Here is a 21,236-nt window from a genome sequence, read left to right on the forward strand (position 1 = left end):
TGTTACCTCTTCATCACTTTCGTAACTTTTAGCCATAAGGCAGAGATTTATCTCTTCATTTTCTGAATCTTCAAAAGATTCCATATCATTTTCATCCCATGTGATGTATGTTTTCTTCAGTTTCTTTTCATTGAGATTTTTCTTTTCAGATTTCTCCATCTTTTTTCTTGAAGATGGGACAATCAACCCTCAGATGTCCAGGTTGATTACATTCAAAGCATTTTAAAGTAGAGGATGAAGTTTCAGTCCTTCTCTTTGATTTAAAATTGGGTCGCCTCTGATTTCCTCTTACTTTAAGAAACTTGTTGAATCTTTTTACAAAAAGACTTAGATCATCATCATCATCTGGATCATTTTCCTGATCACTTTCTTCTTGAATTGAGGATGATGCTTTAAGAGCAATTCCTTTCTTTTTCTTGTCATTTTCTTCATGTTGGTGTAATCTCAATAATTCCATCTCGTGTTCCTGCAACTTTCCAAATAAAGTGGCAAGGGACATGTTAGACAAATCTCTTGATTCAGTAATGGCCGTTACATTGGGTTGTCATTCTCTACTTAAACATCTTAACACCTTGTTTATGAGATCCTCATTTTGAAATTCTTTACCTAAGGCTGCTAGATGATTTACTATATGTGTAAATCTCTTTTGCATGCTTTGAATATTTTCATTTGCATTCATTCTAAATAATTCATACTCATGAGTTAGTGCATTTATCCTAGATCTTTTAACATCTGTAGTTCCTTCATGTGTTAATCGAAGAGTGTCCCACATTTCCTTAGCACTCTTACAATTTGAAACCCTGAAATATTCATCCATTCCCAGGGCAGATGTTATTATGTTTTTGGCTTTTAAATTGTATTGTACTCGTTTTCTATCCTCTTCAGACCATCTATTTCTAGGTTTTTCTATAGTTATACTTTCACTTGATGAACTGCCATCTATTGTAATTCTTTCTACTGTGGTGGGTATATAAGGCCCTATTTTTATGGCTTCCCAAATATTTAGGTCTATTGCCTCAATAAAAATTTGCATTCGGGTTATCCAGTAATGGTAACCCTCTCCATTAAAGATTGGAGGTCTATTGATAGAATTCCCTTCTGGAAATAAGGAGTTTGCTGAGGCCATCTTTTTCTTGAAGCTTCTAAACTTTATACAAGAATGAAGCTCTGATACCACTTGTTAGACAAGTGGCCTCAGATATCTTAAGAAGGGGGGGTTGAATTAAGATATTCCAAATTACTTCCCCAATTAAAAATCTATTTCACTTTCTATTCAAGTTATAAATTCCCTTAACAATGAACTTCTTAAATATTAATTCAAATAAAAACAATTTGAATATGAATATAAAGCAATAATAAACAAAGGAGTTTAAGGGAAGAGAAAGTGCAAACTCAGATTTATACTGGTTCGGCCACACCCTTGTGCCTACGTCCAGTCCCCAATCAACCCGCTTGAGAGTTCCACTATCTTGTAAATTCCTTTTACAAGTTCTAAACACACAAGGACAATCCTTCCTTTGTGTCTAGAATTTCTTTACAACAAGAGACCCTCGGTCTCTTAAACCCTTAGAGAATTAAAAGGAGAAGAAGAATGAATCTCTCTAGAAAGAGATAGATTTTACAGGTTGAGCACTCAAATAATTCCTCAATGAATTGCTATTGAATTGGCCAAGGAATTCTTAAGAGGATAAAATGATTTTTCTCTTTGAGAGGATAAACACTTTTGTTCTGAAAAACTCTGAGCAAATTCGTGTTATAAGTCACATATATATAGACCATTGGTGATCATCAAAAAGCCCTTTGAGAAGTTGTGACTCTTAGAAAGATTTTTCTGAAAATCTTGTCTGGTCATCGATTACAGGAATTGTGTAATCGATTACAGCTTTTAAAATTTGAATTAAAACGTTTATTAACTGCTGGCAATCGATTACCAAAATTGTGTAATCGATTACACAATCTAAAATTTAAATTCAAATTTTAGTAGCTGTTGTAAAACATATTTGGCCACTGGTAATCGATTACATCCTCTGGTAATCGATTTCCAGAGAGTAAATCCTTTGAAAAACACTTTTTAATTTAAATTACTTGGCCAAACCTTTTTCTAATTAAATTAGGAATTCCCTTCCTAATATACTAGTGATCATCTTGATGTTGTGACTTGTAATCTTGAAGTATTGTCTTGAATTTAATCTTGAAAAGCCCATTTGCATCAATTGCATCATATCATCATGATCATCATCAAAACACCAAAGGCAATTGCATCTACAGTTTATTTTCTTGTCATTGGTATTACATTATTAACTTATGTTTTATTTAATCATGCAGTATTTTAACGATTTTAGACCATTGGAAGCAAAGAGATTGAAGGCGCTTCGCATCCAGTGGGCACAATTTTATCTCAAAGTTAGAAATCTTAGGGAACTTAGGATGTTAAGGAACTATTTCATTTTAGGTTACTTAATTAGTTTACTACCTTGTTTTACATTTTTGCCAATTGCTATGTCATTTGAACATTGAATATTCTTTATTGATTAATAAATCATTTATTCATAGTTATCAATTGATAGTTTAATATAGCTTTCTGCTAAAAACTGTTTGAAAGCAAAATGCAAATGATATATGCTGTGATCTATGGTCTGATTTCAATTTTATAGGTTAAATTTTGGGTTTTATGTAAAAATAGAAAGTCTATAAAAAAAAAAGCCTAAAAACAACATCACTTTTTTATGAAAACCGATGTTAATATACATAAACAACGTCGATTTTTCAAAAAAACCAATGTTAACATACAACTTAACATCGGTTACTCAAAAAACCGATGTTATTTGTCCAACTTAACATCGATTTTCTTAGAAAACTGATGTTAATATTCAAAATGTTAACATCAGGTTTTTATAAAAACCGATGTTAACCTATAAACATTTAACATCAGTTTTGTATAAAAATCGATATTAACGTGTAGATTAACATCGATTTTGTATAAAACCGATGTTAACGTTTCTAACTTAACATCGGTTTTTATACAAAACCAATGTTAATATATAAGTTAACATCGATTTTGATACAAAATCAATGTTAATCTATAAGTTAACATCGGTTTTGTGGAAAAACCAATGTCACCAATCAACATTCATACACTTTTTTTGGTGTAATTCTTATTATATAACATCGGTTATTTAGATAACCGATATTGTCAATTTTACGTTAACATCAGTTTTATAAAACCGATGTTAACGATAATATTTTCAACATCATTACTTTCAACATCGGTTAAAAACTGATGTAGAAAGTCCTAAATAACCGATGTAAAAGGTGTATTTTTTAATAGTGTGACTTTGACAAATCCTATGAGAATGTTGTATGCAAAAGAGAATCTAAGACACAGAGTATTAAACGAATGTCTGAAATGCATTACTTAATGACATATCGTATCTGATGCAATCCTACCCCGCAAGGGCATTGGTTAGAAGACTCCAAGTAGATTAGGCTAGAGATCCAAGGAAAGGCCCTAGGGTTCTCATGAGCCTTAGGGTAGATTTTGAGCCCATGGGCTAAGTATGAGCCCGCTTATCTTTGTAAATATTAGAATAGGTTTTTCCTTCGTCTAGGCCTTGTATTTTGGCCATTCTAGTAGTATAGGGTTTTAGCCTTGTATTTCGGGGCATTTTGAGTTGTCTTTGTAATAAGGACTTTTTTTTTATTTTCATGTTTTTTGTCATGGGGGTGAGCTTAGCTATTATAGGGGGTGTGTAGCTAAGCTCTAGCTTCTCATCTCAAGGAGGTGAGCTTAGCTATTAGAGAGGTATGTGTAGCTAAGCTCTAGCTTCTTTAGGAATCTTCTTAAGGAAGCTTCTCAAGGAGGTGAGCTTAGTTATGAGAGGGGTGTGTGTAGCTAAGCTCTAGCTTCTCAAGGAAGTTTTCTCAAAGAAGCTTCTCAAGGAAGTTTTCTCAAGAAAGCTTCTCAAGGAAGCTACCTAGTCTATAAATAGAAGCATGTGTAACACTTGTTGTAACTTTGATGAATGAGAGTCTTATGAGACATACTTCAAAGTTCCACTTCTCTCCCTCTTTTATTCCTTCAATTCCGTGCTCCCCCCTCTCTCTTTCTCTCCCTCTTTCTTTTCCTCCATTGAAGCATCCTCTCCAAGCTTCTTATCCAAGGCTCATCTTGGTGGTGAAGCTCCTTCTTCCATGGCTTATTCCTTAATGGATGGCGCCTCCTCTCACCTCCTTTCCTTTGTCTTCCGCTGCATCTCCATGGTGGAAAATCACCATTAAAGGATCCCATTGAAGCTCAAAGATCCAGCCTCTATAGAAGCTCCACAAGCAAGCTTCCATCAAGTGGTATAAATCACCATTAAAGGACCCCATTGAAGCTCAAAGATCCAGCCTCCATAGAAGCTCCACAAGCAAGCTTCCATCAAGTGGTATCAGAGCACAAGAGCTTCAAGTAGGTGCTCCTTAAACCTCCATTAATTTTTTTGCTTTACCTTCTCTTCCATTGTTGTTTCTTCATTTTTTTCTCCATGTATCTCCTCACATGTCTTGTGCTAAATGTTTTTAACATGATTCTTTACATGATTCTTTAGAGTTTCCACCGATTAAACTTGCTATAGAAGCTAGATTTGATTTTCTATGGTTCAAATTTCTTGTTCCTGTTCTTGAACCATGAATTGTGTTGAGTTTAGGTTCCTTTGAGTTTTGTCTTGTTATTTTTTGTGGCTGAAACCTAAATCATAAAATTCTTACAAAAATATTAAAGTAGAAGAAAACGTCAAAAATCTAGAGTGACTTGTTCACCTATTGTAGTTTTGTCATAGAAGTCATGTCTAGTCATGAAACTTGTCACATAAGATTTCTTATGTTGTGCTGAATTTTATTTTTCTTGTTTCTTTGTCTAACTCATTTGTTCATGAGTGTATGAAATTCTTTTAGCCTATTAGTTGATTTGAGTCAAATCTTTCATGTTAATTAGTCCTTAACATGTTCATGCAAAATTCTTAGAGTCTTTGATTGTGAACCTTTTCTTGAACTTTTAGATTTCCTTATGATTGTGTCTATTGTGAATTTGAGTTTTGGTGATTGAATTGTTGGCTGAAATGTTGATCCTAAGTGAATATTGAACTCCTAAAACTGTGGTAAACAATCCTAGTGAGTTCAACATACATAGGAAGGTTGAAAGTAAGCCCAAGGCAATCAATATACCATGCTTAAAAAAAATCGCTGGTGCTGGCAACTTGGACATACAAACTTGTAAAAATTACTGAGAATTGGTTACTTCGAATTTTGAGTTGAAATTTTTACTGAATTTTATAGAAATCTTGAAAAAAGTTATAAAAAAAGAACCAAGTGATTTGGGTAAAAGGAAAAAATAATAAAAATCACACAAGTTGGCAAAAAAATCAGTATCCAGGAAAAAAAAGTGAAAAGGAAGTGTGCTTGTTGTTTTGGCTCAAAATTTATTCTATAATTGGAAATTTCAATTCAAAATTAGTGTGAAGACAAGTGCCAAAGCTAGAGTTTTGTTGAGTTTTTTTTTTTCAGTTTTTTTTACTCTACTCTAGAGCCATTCTAAGTTTCTCTTTGAGTCCTAGCTTGCTTCTATGTCCTTTTCATTGCTTTAATTGTTGAATAATCCTTGAAATATTGTCTTGTTAAAACTCCATTGGTTTAGCTTTCATTTTATTTTTTTTTGGTCTTTGGTTATTGCTTGTCTCTTTGTTTCCTTGTTTGTGGGTTGCCATATAGGAATTGGAAGGAGGATTGGTGCCATCCCTTGAAGAATTTGAGTCCAGAAGCAAGGGGCCAACCACCTTAAGAGCTATTGGACTAAGAAGCACTCCAAATTGAGTGAATTACCAAAGAGAGAACAACCACCAAAATTGAGGACCGTTTTGTAATTTTGTAATTTGCAATTTACTTACCTTCATTGCTTTCAAGTTTTTGTAACAAAAAGGTCTTTCATTGGAAGTGTGTTGGGAGCCTCCAATAGGTTACCAAACTTTCATTTGTGTGTAATAATTTTAGGCAATTTTTACTTAGGATAGTGAGTGTTTTGTTGGGAACCTTGAATGTGGTCATCCAAACACTCTTAGGATTCACCTAGTTTACATTTCTTGCTTACTTTCATAGCTTATTTCCTTTACCTTCCATTGTCAAACCGCCTAGATAGCTTGCATTTTACCAATTAGTTTTTTTACATTATCTTTCTCACCTCTTTTAGTGTTTATTTGGCTAGTTTCAACCATAGTTTCTTTTACCTTTTGTTTTCAAACCTCCAACAAGAAAGAACCACAAATTAGGAACCAACATGAGTCATCATTCATCTAGTGTTAATGGCGAGGGTACTAGTCATAAAGACCCTTTATCTAGAATCTTAGATGAGTTGAGTTCCCTCAAGTTATGGAAAGAAAAACAAGAGAGAAAAGAAAAAGGAAAAAAAAGAGTGGAAGAAATAAGTCAAGATGAAAGAAAGAAAATAAGAGAGGAAGAAAGAAGAAAAATAATGAAAGAAATGAAAAGAGAAAAACATGCCTCCTATAGTAGTCATAACTCTTGCAAGAGCCTAAGTGAAGAACTTCGTGACTATTACGAATGAAGGCATAGGTCACATCTTAGACCTCACTCCCATAGAAGAGAAAAGGAAAGAAAGCCTCAAGAGGCTAACATTAACCTCTCATACTTCCATGGGAAGGACAATGTAGAGGCTAACTTAGATTGGGAAATAAGGGTAGAGCAACAACTTAAAAAGAAGTCTACTTCAAAATCTTATGGTTCTCACTCTTATCCAAAGAAAGACCAAGGTCAAGGCATCTTAGGGGTGACACCTTCTAAGCCCAAAGATGATAAGGGGAAGGCAATAGAAAAGCAAGCCCCTAAGGCTAGTATGCAAGAGAAAACTAGCTCTATAAAGTGCTTTAAATGTCTTGGAAGAGGACACATTACTTCTCAATGCCCCACCACAAAAACCATGATTATGAGGGGCCAAGACATTTATAGTAGCCAAGATGAGGCTACTACTTCACCTTCCTCAAGTGAAAGTGAAGAAGCAAAATGGGAAGAATCTAGTGAAGAAATCTACCCCCAAGAAGATGGACAACCATTAGTGGTTAAAGAGAAGTGTAAGGAGGTAAGTGTCTCCTCCAAAAGGTTAGCTAAGAAGGAAACTCATTTTACAATAAAGACAAACATTAAAGAAACTTTTCCTCTTAGACAACCTCCACATTTTCTCTTTTGTAAAAAGACACTTGCTAGCATTGCCACACCTCTTGGGCTTGAGTTTATTCCTCAAGTAAAGAAGTTGTTGGATGAGGGTTTGGTTCGCAAGAGCTTAAATCCTTGTGCTTTTTTGGTGCCCAAAATAGGTATTATTAGGCACCAAGTCCCTAAAATAGGTGATATGATGAATGTTTTGAGTGGTGCAACCCTCTTTTGTAAAATCACTCGTACACCTAACATCTTCATGGTGTGTGTACATAGGGACCCATTAGGTAGGTTTGTTCTTATTTTTAGTTTCAATACAAACTTAGGTACTCATATGGGACACCTTAGGTTTGTCATACTTTTTGGTAGGAATAATCAATATGAAAATACAGAAAAAGGTATGTTTTATTGCGTTACTTTTCTTAATTTTTCAAATAGTGATCAACGGGTTCCCATGAACCCTAAGAGAATAAAGGTCATTCCTGAGTGGCTCACTCCACCAAGTATAAGAAAAATTTGGGGCTTCCATGACTCAACAAACTTTTACAAAAGGTTTGTCCCATATTTTTCTATACTTGTAGCACCACTCATTGAGTTGATGAGAAACCATGTTCCTTCATGGGAAGATGCCCAGGAAATGAATTTTCAGACCTTACCTTACTTCAACATACCAAACACCACTAATACATGTGTTTTTGTTCTTTTTACAGGTGTTGAGGGAAGGAGCCCAGAGTATGAAGAACCTCGGGATTTGAGGTCAAATCCTTTCCAAGGTGGAGGGAATGATGCAATCCTACCCTGCAAGGGCATTGGTTAGAAGACTCCAAGTAGATTAGGCTAGAGATCCAAGGAAAGGCCCTAGGGTTCTCATGAGCCTTAGGGTAGATTTCGAGCCCATGGGCTAAGTATGAGCCCGCTTATCTTTGTAAATATTAGAATAGGTTTTTCCTTCGTCTAGGCCTTGTATTTTGGCCATTCTAGTAGTATAGGGTTTTAGCCTTGTATTTCGGGGCATTTTGAGTTGTCTTTGTAATAAGGACTTTTTTTTTATTTTCATGTTTTTTGTCATGGGGGTGAGCTTAGCTATTATAGGGGGTGTGTAGCTAAGCTCTAGCTTCTCATCTCAAGGAGGTGAGCTTAGCTATTAGAGAGGTATGTGTAGCTAAGCTCTAGCTTCTTTAGGAATCTTCTTAAGGAAGCTTCTCAAGGAGGTGAGCTTAGTTATGAGAGGGGTGTGTGTAGCTAAGCTCTAGCTTCTCAAGGAAGTTTTCTCAAAGAAGCTTCTCAAGGAAGTTTTCTCAAGAAAGCTTCTCAAGGAAGCTACCTAGTCTATAAATAGAAGCATGTGTAACACTTGTTGTAACTTTGATGAATGAGAGTCTTATGAGACATACTTCAAAGTTCCACTTCTCTCCCTCTTTTATTCCTTCAATTTCGTGCTCCCCCCTCTCTCTTTCTCTCCCTCTTTCTTTTCCTCCATTGAAGCATCCTCTCCAAGCTTCTTATCCAAGGCTCATCTTGGTGGTGAAGCTCCTTCTTCCATGGCTTATTCCTTAATGGATGGCGCCTCCTCTCACCTCCTTTCCTTTGTCTTCCGCTGCATCTCCATGGTGGAAAATCACCATTAAAGGACCCCATTGAAGCTCAAAGATCCAGCCTCCATAGAAGCTCCACAAGCAAGCTTCCATCAGTATCGTCTTATATGGACGTATCATCTAAAACACAGACGCACAAATACAGATCATAATCTGATAATACATATATAGATACAACTTTTATCATTTGTATTTGTTTGCATCTAATACAAATAATTAGGAGTCATTATTTCTCTTTAAGACATAAATGTATTTTGAGTTAACATTTACCATTTTTTATAAGAAAAAAATTTAAAAATTATCATCCAAAATTTTAAGATAATAAGTTATTAAAATAAATTTTAAAAATATTAAATATATTATTTTATGTCATTTGAACAAAACACTTCAAGAACTAAAGCAAAATTATAAATATGATAAAATGTTTCTAAAATAAACTAACAAAAACCAAAATAAAGAATTTTATAAGAACTATTTAAAATAATAATTTTATAAAGACCAAAATAAAAAACAATATAATACAGGTATAAAAATGTATATTTAAACTTTTATTATATTTGCATTGTCATTTAAATAAAGAGAAAAAAAATGGTGTGAATTGTAAAGTGAGAACAAATAGTAATTCTCTGTAGTTGAATTTTGAACCATATCAATCTCAATCATAAAAGATAAATTATAGGTACATTAAATTATAAAGTGAAATTCCGACCAAACAAAAAATTATAGAGTGAAATGTAAGTTAAAAATTTCTCCGTCATTGAATTAATTTAAAACAGCATTATAGTGCAGTTCTTGTCTCCCTTATCAAAGATTATGACGTCAACTAATGACTAATGAGTCCACAGTCGATGCCCTTCGTCAGCTAATTTTCTAGCTGGCAATTGGATTTTGACAGCAAACCCGAAGAAGGAAAGAAAAGAAGGGGAAAGTGACGTTGATGAAAGAAAGTTAATTGCATTAATTAATCCTCTGATCTATTAAACATATGCATAGAGGAAAGTGATCTGGACAAGGAATGGGACATAGATCAATTGATTTTCATTCAGTTTAATCATTCACATGTTGAAGTGAACACCAAAATTGACTACGTTATATAGTTAATTTCAAGAGTCGTTGCTCGTTAATTATTTATGCTCCACACAATGTCATCATCTATCCTTCCCCAAAAATATTGTTTTGCAATGTTGCTGACTGCTACATTCCATCTTCCTTATAAAATTAATATATGATACTATAAATATGTAAAATAACAAAAACATCGTCCTCCTCCATCTCCTGGACGTACACGACTCTTCGGTTCTCTTTCTTCTCTGTCACTAATAATTAATATAGATGAAGGCTACAAGTTATTAATATGGTATATTACATAATTATCAGATAATTGTTTTTTTAAGTATGTAGTCAAGAATTTGATGATCTCCAAATCTGGGTATTGTACAATAAAATATCTATTAAAAAAAATACCCTTTACTATACGTTCCATAAGAATACCAAGACTATTGTAAGTCAATAAGCCAAGTTCAAAAGTGGCAACTTATTAAGCTCGTGGCCTTAACTTTGATATAGTGGAACTGCAATGTTGAATATGCTGCAGTAGCAGCTCTTGAAATATATTGTGTAATATTAATAATAGAATTTAATTTAAATATATAAATAGTGTAAAAATATTTTACACTACTATCCAATTATAAACTTTCGAGTATGGTAAAATTATATTTTTTTATGATAATCACTTTGAGAAAAGTGGTTTCCTATAAAAATATTTACATCAATAAAAGTACATTTGTTTTCTCTTTTTTCACGTTTATGCTATATATGTTTCAGGAAATAAAAGTCGTGTTGGTTAATTGAATAAAGCTATTTATATTTTTGGATTAAATATATTTTTGATTTCTAATAAATATTTGATTTTACATTTGCTTTCTAATAATTTTTTGTTCTGCAATAAATCTTTAATAAAATAATAATTTTATTTTTGATCCTTAACATTTACTTTTAACCTTTAATAAATTAATAAATTTTTTATTTGTTTCATGATAAATATTTTTCATTTTTTATTAATACAAACTAAAACAAAAAAAATTTAATTTATTAAGAAGTAAAATTTTTTAATTTATCAAAGACTAAAATAAAATATCAAGGATAAAAAATAAAAATATTATTTTTATTAAAAACTTAATATTAAAAAAATTTATTACAAAGCAAAACAAAAATCAGATATTTATTAGAGATAAAAAAAACATATTTAAATTTATATATTGTGTAGGCACCATCCATCAGTTAATTAGATGTTAATTTTCCTTTCTATTAACATCTTTCTTTTGCAATATGAATATGTTGCTTTATTGGTGAAGAAAATAAGCCTTTTGTAGTCTTAATTCGCTCCTCGTTTCCCTCTTACTGTTGAAATTGCTACAAATTTTTAGAATATTCTTAAATATAATATGTATGAAAATAGTAGAATATCCTAGAACTATAGAATATGGTAGAACAATCTAGAACTATAATGTGTATGAATATGGTAGAACAATCTAGAACTATAAGTCTATGTATAAGATAAAAGAATCTAGAACTATCATGATACTAATCTATCATGAAAACTTTAGAAAGACCTAAAGTAATGTAAAAACATTCACCATCATTGAGAGGTTGGTGACTTGAGCCTATAAATAGGCAATTGGTATGTTGTAATTGATCAATCCAAGAAATCAATGACATAGTCTTCTTTCTAAAACAATTCTCTAAAACTATCAACTATCATCTAACCAACTACCAACAGTGGTATCAGAGCTACGCTCGGTCATACATTGGGCGTAGTTATATTACCTACCTACCATTCCAAAATCCTCCCAACTACTTCAAAAATTTCCTTTGTACTATTAACCCACTCTAATAATATTTTTTTCTAAGCTATGGATAACACTACTCAATTGTCAACTATTTCTGTCCCTATCTTCAATGGTGAAAATTATGATTTCTGGCGTGTTAAAATGGAAACATATTTTTCATCTCAAGATTTATGGGACATAGTAGAAGAAGGCTTCACCATTCCCGCGGATACTTCAGCTCTTAATACATCTCAAGAAAAAGAGTTGAAGAAAAATAAATAGAAAAATTCAAAGGCGTTGTTCACCTTGCAACAAGCGGTGACGGATCCAATTTTCCCAAGAATTATGGGAGCTAAGACTGCCAAAGAAGCGTGGAACACATTGCAGGAGGAGTTTCAAGGAAGTGTTAAGGTACGTGCCGTTAAACTTCAATCTCTAAGAAGAGATTTTGAACTATTGAAGATGAAGGAGTCTGAGACAGTTAAAGATTATTATTCTAAAGTTAAAGGAATAGTTAATCAAATGAGAGCTTTTGGGGAAGATATTCTTGACAAGAAGATTGTTGAGAAAATTCTAATTACTATGCCCCAAAAGTTTGACCCAGTCGTGACAACGATTAAGGAAACCAAAGATCTGTCCACTCTATCAGAGACAGAACTTGTGGGCTCTCTTGAAGCATATGAGCAAAGACTGTATAGGCATAAAGAAGATACAATTGAAAATGCCTTCCAATCAAAGTTTAAATTTCAACCCCAAAACAAAGAAAATGGAGGAAAGAAAAATTATGGAGAAACTTCTAGAAGAAGAGAAGGTTCTAGGAATTTCCTTAAAAACAAAACAGATAAAAATCCTCCATGCAATATATGCAAAAGGCAAGGCCATGTAGAGAAAAATTGTTGGTTCCGTAATATGCCACAATGCAACCATTGCAAGAAGTTCAGGCACGTAGAGAAAAATTGTCGCAACAAAAATAGGCATCAAGCTAATATCGCAGAGGAGCATGATCAAGAACAATGTATGTTCTACGCCACTCAAGACTCAATAAAAGAAAAGGGAGGAAGCTGGTACTTGGATAGTGGATGTAGCAATCACATGGCCAAGGATGAGACTATTTTCAAAAGCATTGACGAGTCTGTCAAAGTCAAAGTTCGACTGGGAAATGGAAGTGTGGTTGAATCAAAAGGCAAAGGCACTGTCATGGTGGAGACAGATAAAGGTACGCGACTCATCCATGATGTCTTACTAGTTCCCAGCCTAAAAGAAAATCTTCTAAGCATTGGCCAAATGATGGAGAGAGGCTACACACTTCACTTTGAAGGAGGTGTATGCAAAATCTTAGACAACAAAAATAAAAGGTCTGAGATAGCCCAAGTAAAGATGAATAAGAGCAATAGAAGCTTCCCTCTAAATTTAAAATATGCAACAAACATTGCCATGAAGGTACAAGTTGATGATTCATGGCTATGGCATCGAAGATTTGGCCACTTCAACTCATGCCTTGAAGTTGTTACATGAGAAGAACATGATGAGAGATCTTCCAAGCATAAAGGAGAACAATGAAGTGTGTGAAGGATGTCTTCTTGGTAAGCAACACCGATTTCCTTTCTCAACAAGTGGAGCATGGAGAGCGAAAGATCTATTGGAGCTGATACATACGGACGTTTGTGGACCAATGAGGACGCCATCACATGGGAACAACAGGTACTTCATACTCTTCATTGATGACTTCTCTAGAATGGCATGGATATATTTTCTAAAAGAAAAATCAGAAGTCTTTGGAGTATTCAAAAAGTTCAAGGCCCTTGCTGAAAATCAAAGTGGAAAATGGATAAAAGTACTAAGAAGTGATAGCGGCAAAGAGTACACCTCTCGCGAGTTTGAAAGATTTTGTAAGGATGAAGGCATTGAGAGACAACTTACAGTCGCATATTCTCCTCAACAAAATGGAGTGTCCGAGAGAAAGAATCGCACAGTTATGGAGATGGCTAGATCGATGCTCAAGGAAAAGGGACTACCTAACACATTCTGGGCTGAAGCAGTCTACACTGCTATTTACATACTCAACAGATGTCCAACTAAGTCTGTAAAAGACAAGACTCCAATTGAAGCTTGGAACGGGAAGAAGTTATCAGCAAAGCACCTAAGGGTCTTTGGATCTATATGCTACATTCATATTCCAGACGTGAAGAGGCACAAGCTTGAAGACAAGACTATACGAGGTATCTTCCTTGGGTATAGCAATATCTCTAAGGGCTACCGTGTCTACAACTTGCAAACTAAGAAACTCGTCATCAGTCGAGATGTTGAAGTTGATGAATATGCTTCATGGAATTGGGATGAAGAAAAAGTGGAGAAGAACATTCTTATACCCGCTCAACTACCTCAAGAAGAAGATGAGGAAGAAGACCCAGGTGAACCACCTTCACCTCCATCACAACAACAAGATCAAGAACTATCATCACCAGAGTCTACTCCAAGACGAGTAAGATCTTTGGTGGACATATATGAAACCTGTAACTTGGCCATACTTGAACCTGGAAGCTTTGAAGAAGCGTCTAAGCAGGAAGTATGGGTCAAGGCAATGGAAGAAGAGATACAGATGATCGAGAAAAGCAACACATGGGAGTTAGTAAATCGTCCCCATGGAAAAGATATCATTGGGGTTAAGTGGGTCTATAAGACAAAGCTCAACCCTGATGGCACCATACAGAAACACAAGGCGAGGCTAGTAGCTAAGGGTTACTCACAGCAACCCGAAATTGACTACAATGAGACATTTGCACCAGTAGCTCGTCTTGATACCATAAGAGCTCTAATAGCTCTTGCGTCACAAAAAGGATGTAGTATCCATCAACTAGATGTCAAATCCGTCTTCCTTAACGACGTACTTGAAGAAGAGATCTATGTGGAGCAGCCACAAGGATTCGTGTCTGAAGGCAAAGAAAACAAAGTGTTAAGACTAAGAAAAACAATCTACGGTTTGAAGCAAGCTACAGTTGCACAATCAACAGTAGAAGCAGAGTATGTGGCAGCTACTGAAGCAACGAGTCAAGCTATATGGCTTCATAGGATACTTGAAGACATGGGAGAAAAACAAGACGAGCCTACTAAAATCAACTGCGACAACAAATCAGCAATTGCAATGGCGAAGAATCCAGTTCATCACAACAGAACAAAACACATAGCAATCAAGTATCACTTTATCAGAGAAGCTGAAGCAACTAAAGAGATCAAACTCGACTACTGCAGAACAGAAGATCAAATTGCAGACATATTCACGAAGGCTTTGCCGAGACCAAGATTTGAAGAATTACGAGCTATGCTCGGAGTCACAGAAATTTGCATCAAGGAGGAGTGTTGAAATTGCTACAAATTTCTAGAATATTCTTAAATATAATATGTATGAAAATAGTAGAATATCCTAGAACTATAGAATATGATAGAACAATCTAGAACTATAATGTGTATGAATATGGTAGAACAATCTAGAACTATAAGTCTATGTATAAAATAGAAGAATCTAGAACTATCATGATACTAATCTATCATGAAAACTCTAGAAAGACCTAAAGTAATGTAAAAACATTCACCACCATTGAGAGGTTGGTGACTTGAGCCTATAAATAGGCAATTGGTATGTTGTAATTGATCAATCTAAGAAATCAATGACATAGCCTTCTTTCTAAAACAATTCTCTAAAACTATCAACTATCAACTATCATCTAAAAACTTAATACAAAAAAAATTATTACAAAGCAAAACAAAAATCAGATATTTATTAGAGATAAAAAAAAACATATTTAAATTTATATATTGTGTAGGCACCATCGATCCATCAGTTAATTAGTTGTTAATTTTCCTTTCTATTAGCATCTTTCTTTTGCAATATGAATATGTTGCTTTATTGCTGAAGAAAATAAGCCTTTTGTAGTCTCAATTCGCTCCTCGTTTCCCGCTTACTCAAGCACTCCATATCTGCACTAAAAATCAAAATCTTAAAAATGAACTGGACAAATAATTATTGGTAATATAATATTTTTACAAAAAGATTTGCTCTATAAAATAAGATTTTTACAAATGAACTGGACAAAATCTTAGGAATGCCAATGTAATTTGCTCCAGAAAATAATATTTATACAAATAATTATTCCCATATTTAAAAATGAACTGGACAAATTTTTTTTACTTACATAATCATGTACTTAATCATCAAGCAGGTACAATAGAATTGGAGGTAGTAGCATTAGTCGTAAAGGAATCAGTTGAAAGCAGATATATCTTTGCGGGGCCTTAAATTTGACTCAAAAAAGATAGGCATCGAAGGTCTCATATGTTCAAGTAAGTCATTGCTACTGAGTAGGACTACTACTTCAGACATGGCTGGCCTCATTGCAGCAGATGCTTGAGTACACAACAAAGCAATGCCTATGACTTTCTTCACTTCTTCTGCATCATAGCTATTAGGGTCTAAGCTTTTGTCCACTATCTCCAAGTGCATGCCTCTCTCATACAACTTCCATGTCTGTTGTAGTCAAAACCAAGGGATATATCGTAAAATGTTGCAAGAAAACAAACTATTCTTGGTACATATTTATGGGATATTCCTTACTTGTTGAAGAAGGTATTCATCCTCACAATCATCATCATCAACAACTTTAACTTCAGTACTCCTTTGACCACTTATGATTTCTAGTACTACAATTCCATAGCTGTATGTATCAGCCTTTTCTGATAATTGACCATGGAGGGCATACTCAGGTGCCGTGTATCCCCTGACAAGTGCATAACATTTATGTCACGTAAATAATTAAGAAATTATGAGACTACGTACGCTGCATGTGGAGGGCAATATATTTGACTCTTTAAAATTTTCAAGTTGAGTCGTTGGTATTATATTTTGACTTACAATGTTCCAGCAAATCTTGTGCTAAGATGAGATTGGTCCCCTGGAAGCAACTTCGCCAATCCAAAATCAGCAATTTTGGGTTGAAGTTCTTCATCCAAGAGGATATTGCCACTCTTAATATCTCTATGTATGATTAAAACATGAAATTCCTCGTGTAGATAGGCCAATCCCCTTGCTGTGCCCAAAATTATATCATAGCGTTGTCTCCAGTTGAGTGAACCTTTTCTTTTACCTGTTTCCAACGTTTATATATTCAAAACTTTAGTGGAGAAAGAAAGGTAGAGAAAGGAAAATTTGTACAAAATGCTTCTATATATTGGAAATTAACAAGTTAGTTACCAAATAGGAATTTGTCAAGGCTGTTGTTTGCCATGTATTCGTAAACAAGAATTCTGTCTTGGCCTTTACTACAACAACCAAGAAGTCGAACCAGATTTTTGTGATGAACATTACTTATAAGTGCTACTTCACTCTCAAATTCGTCATCGATCTTGCTGGATTTTCCTGAAAGTAACTTTTTGACTGCAACCACTTTCCCATTTTTCATTGTCCCCTATTCAGTATCATCATAATTAAAAATTCTGCTTGAAACTTATTTGTATCAATCACTAGATGTGTAGCTTACAAGTAATATTGCCTTCTTAATTAACTTATGGAGAGATCTTAGTTGACAACTTTACATTAAAAACAATACACTTAGTCACGATTGAAATGTGAGGCGGAACAACTTAAGTTTACTTTGTATACAGCGCCAAACCCTCCTTCTCCTAGCTTATTTTTCTGACTAAAATTTTTTGTTGCAGCTTTCAAGTCACTATAATTGTACTTTGTTGCTGCTTTCAACTCAGTTGCTCCAAATTTGTAAGCTGCTAAGCAAATTAAATAGAAGTTTGATTTGTCTTCATATACAATTGAAGAAATGAACATCTATGTTTAGGAGAAGAATTATATTTTTTGACATGCTAAGTAGGTAATAGTTGGATGCAAAGCAACACAAAAAGACTTTCCAAAGCCCAAAATTTCTTATTACCTCTAGGAACACTCTTGGGACTTTGGGATCTTCTATGCCAGGTTAATAATGAAAGAAGGATCGCAACAAGGACTACACCTCCAACACCTCCACCAAAAATGACCCACTTCTTGCTTGAACTTTCTCCTTCAAGACAACAAAGAATTTGACGTCATTTCCAGATGACACGTTCGTTCAACATGTTGATATTATAGTATACGAGAAATACTAGGAACATGTTTTTCTAATACACTCTGCCTAATGCATTCTTTGCTATTGATTAAAATTTGTTAGAAACTACAAAATCATAACTAAAACTCATCAATTAAGTACGTCTCAAAAAATTTTAAATGTGTTTTTCAATATATTACTACCAAAAATGAAAAAAAGAGCGAGTTAGAAAATGTGTTACTAGCTAGCCTTTCTCATTATACAATAAGAGATGGCACACCACTATTTTTATTCATTCAAGTCGTCTTCTATTAAATGGAGTTGTGGCATTTTTACCTTGTATTAAGAAGCGACTGATATCAGTGGTTTGATTATCAGCAAAGAAGGGTGTCCCCGAGTATCTCAGAAAGCACCCAGGAGGATCGAATGCCCTACCATTTGTATTGGGAAGACAACCTTGTATGTCGCTTTGTTCAATTGACAAACAACTCGAACAAATGTCTTGTGTGAAAGTTTCAGCACATTGTGCAATGGCATATATTGCACTGTCAGCCACTTGTAACATGGTAGCTGCAAAGTAACCAGTAATTTTGGGTGTTGCAATTTGCAGGTTCGTTAGCACTTGCTGTGCAATTGAACTAAAAGTATTGGCTTCAACTGCTGTCTGATTTCCACAACTCATACTGTTGCCTGCCAGAGTGGTCTCTTGAAAGAAGTCAATGCTCTCATACCTTAACAACACATTTGAAATTAAGTATCAAATAATCTAGTGATGAAGACATAAGAAAAACGCATCCACATTCTTAATCATCGATAAATTAATCTATATAACATCTTTTTGGTTATTTCTGTTCATGTAACCAAAAAGCAGTGTTATCGTTTGCAGTCCGATTTCCACAAAGTGTGTTACTTTCTAGAAATGTTCTCACCAAAGAAGTCATTGTTTTCATGAACTTCCAGCCTACATTTTCCTGTGATGAAAACATCTCTAAAAACTCTAATTCACACGCTCTCGATAATCTATAAACACCTAGCTTGTTGGTAACTTGTGTTAAATGTTAATTTAACCCCGGGAAGAACCCAGGATCTAATGAGTGGTGGGGAACCAACTTTAAAAATTAATTAAAATTCAGTCAATAAATATACAATTAATCATCAAAATTCATACAAAATAATCATAATTATGTGTTTTTCATAATGATCTAAGAAGATATAATAAAAATATATTTACATAAAAGATAAATTAAATATTTTTTTAGAGACACAAAATTACAAATTCCAATATATCACCAATTTTAAATACCACCAAGAATTTTCGTGAATCTATAAGAAAAAATTGATATCTATGTTAATTAAACATATTTTCTTTTACGAAAAATCTAATTATGTTTGAAAAACTAGTAAACTAGAATATATTATGTTCCTCGCTAGATTATATTTTACGACAACAAATTATGTTCCTTCGTGCACTTGGGGCCGAAAGCACGTTAGAACTTCACTAACAATGATAAGAAAAACAAAGAGGATACAAGAAAACAAAAAAATAATATAAATCTAAGTTATCTGTACATTATATAATATTTAATTTGTCTGTCTGATACATGGAAAAATGCTAATAAATAACTTTAAAAAAAATATGTTATTTATAAAGTCATTTGATTAAAAATTATAATTATTTATAACTTCTAAAATTATAATAACATATAACTATAAGAAAGAAAATTAAATAATACTCAAATATTTTATTTAGAAAGAGCAAAAAATACAATTACTTATACAATAAAATTATAAGAGAATAGATTTTTTTTAAAAAAAAAAAAGAAATGATAAATAACACTTAAATGACATTACTCACAAAATTAAACCACCTAAAAAAAGTATTGATTACCCCATATATATATATATATATATATATATATATATATATATATATATATATATATATATATATATATATATAATTAAAAAAGTCAGGGGATGTAAGGCCCCCGAAGCTTCACTTACGTGTAGGCCCGTCCTTGATTTAACTTTTAATTTGTTAATTTATACAATAAAAAGGAGGAAAAGAGAGAATGAGGAAATAAAGAGAAAATTCTATGCAATGCATAAACCAGAAAAAATATAGAAAAGTCTATGAATTGGTTTTCTTTGCTTAACAAAATCTTCTGCACGGAAGGAAAACAATCTTATTTGAATTAAATTAATACATAACACTATCATAAATAACAATTTTTTAAATATTTAAACCACTTGTATATCTGAAACTAAAATTAATATAACTAATTAAGTTAAAATAATATCGTGACTTTTTAATCTACGTACTCAATAGTTTTTTTTTTACATGTTTAATTTTATAGGACTACCTAGTGATGCAGCTGGTCTTACTCATTTTACCCTTCTTTATTTCTATTTGTCACGTAAAACTCTATCTCTTTTCTCTCTTCATCAAAGTGTACGCACCATACGGGTGCCGAAAAAGAAAATCATTTTTGAATTAGCAGCCATAAGGATGGAGTGTTGAACAAATATTAGATGAGTGTGTACCTGAGGAAGCATCCGTCATAAACGACACGGGCACCGCTGTTGATTCCGGTGGAGCAGTTGCGGATTTCGGTGGCGGCGGCGGCTAAGCAGGTGGCGCAGTCAGTGATGGAGAGGTAGTTGACGCATTGAAACATAGCATAGACAGGGCTTGTTCCGGTGACTGATTGAGCCGTGGCAAAGTGCTTGCTATTGTTGCTCACCTGTGCTCTCAGGTCTGCAAAACTTGCGTTTAGATTTTGGTAGAAGTTGGACAAGTTGGGTACCCCGAATCCACTACACTCTGATACTAGTAAAAAGAGTTGAGGGTCTCCTACTGCACCCTCAAAGCTCCACCGTGACCACAACACCAAAAAGGTTAAGGCGACGAACTTGGGTTGCATTCTATTATTCTTGTGATTCTCAAACTAATTCGGTATATATATATAAAGGTTCAAAAGATGGATTTGATATAAGCCTCAAAGAAAAAAGTATAGTTGTTAATGATGTTCATGTGTGGATGGACTAAGATAATTAACACCCAAGTTTTAAAGTCTGAGACATGGAGGAGGACTGTTTGTGTTAGCTATGTATAAGAAAGAAGGAGTTTAATCGTTTTTATTTTTGTATAATATTAATATATATCTAAAGGCTAAACTATCCTCATGATTTCTAACAAATATTTGAATTTTAGATTTATTCATTAATAAATTTTTCTTTGTGTCTTTTTTTTTTATAAAATAAAATTTTATTTTAGTTCGTGTTACTTTTTTAGTTCCTAATAAATTAATGAAATTCATTACTTCCTGATTATAAAAAATTATTTATTATTAATTTTTTTAAAAAAATAATAACAAATAAAAAATTAACAATAAATAAATACAAAATTTATTAATTTATCAAATACTAAAAAAATATCAATGATAAAAATAAAATTATTATTTTATTAAAGATTTATTTTAACCATATCTAAATCGTCAACAATACATGATAAATCGTCAACC

The 21,236-nt window shown here is 33.4% G+C and overlaps 1 pseudogene; it reads right to left on the minus strand.

Annotated features, from left to right (window-relative positions):
* Positions 1-15,709: 15,709 nt before the first annotated feature.
* On the minus strand, positions 15,710-20,824 carry LOC114372900 (annotated as a pseudogene).
* Between the last annotated feature and the right edge of the window lie 412 nt (positions 20,825-21,236).

This window comes from Glycine soja, chromosome 11, assembly GCF_004193775.1.
Source record: "Glycine soja cultivar W05 chromosome 11, ASM419377v2, whole genome shotgun sequence".
Classification (NCBI taxonomy): Eukaryota; Viridiplantae; Streptophyta; class Magnoliopsida; order Fabales; family Fabaceae; genus Glycine; species Glycine soja.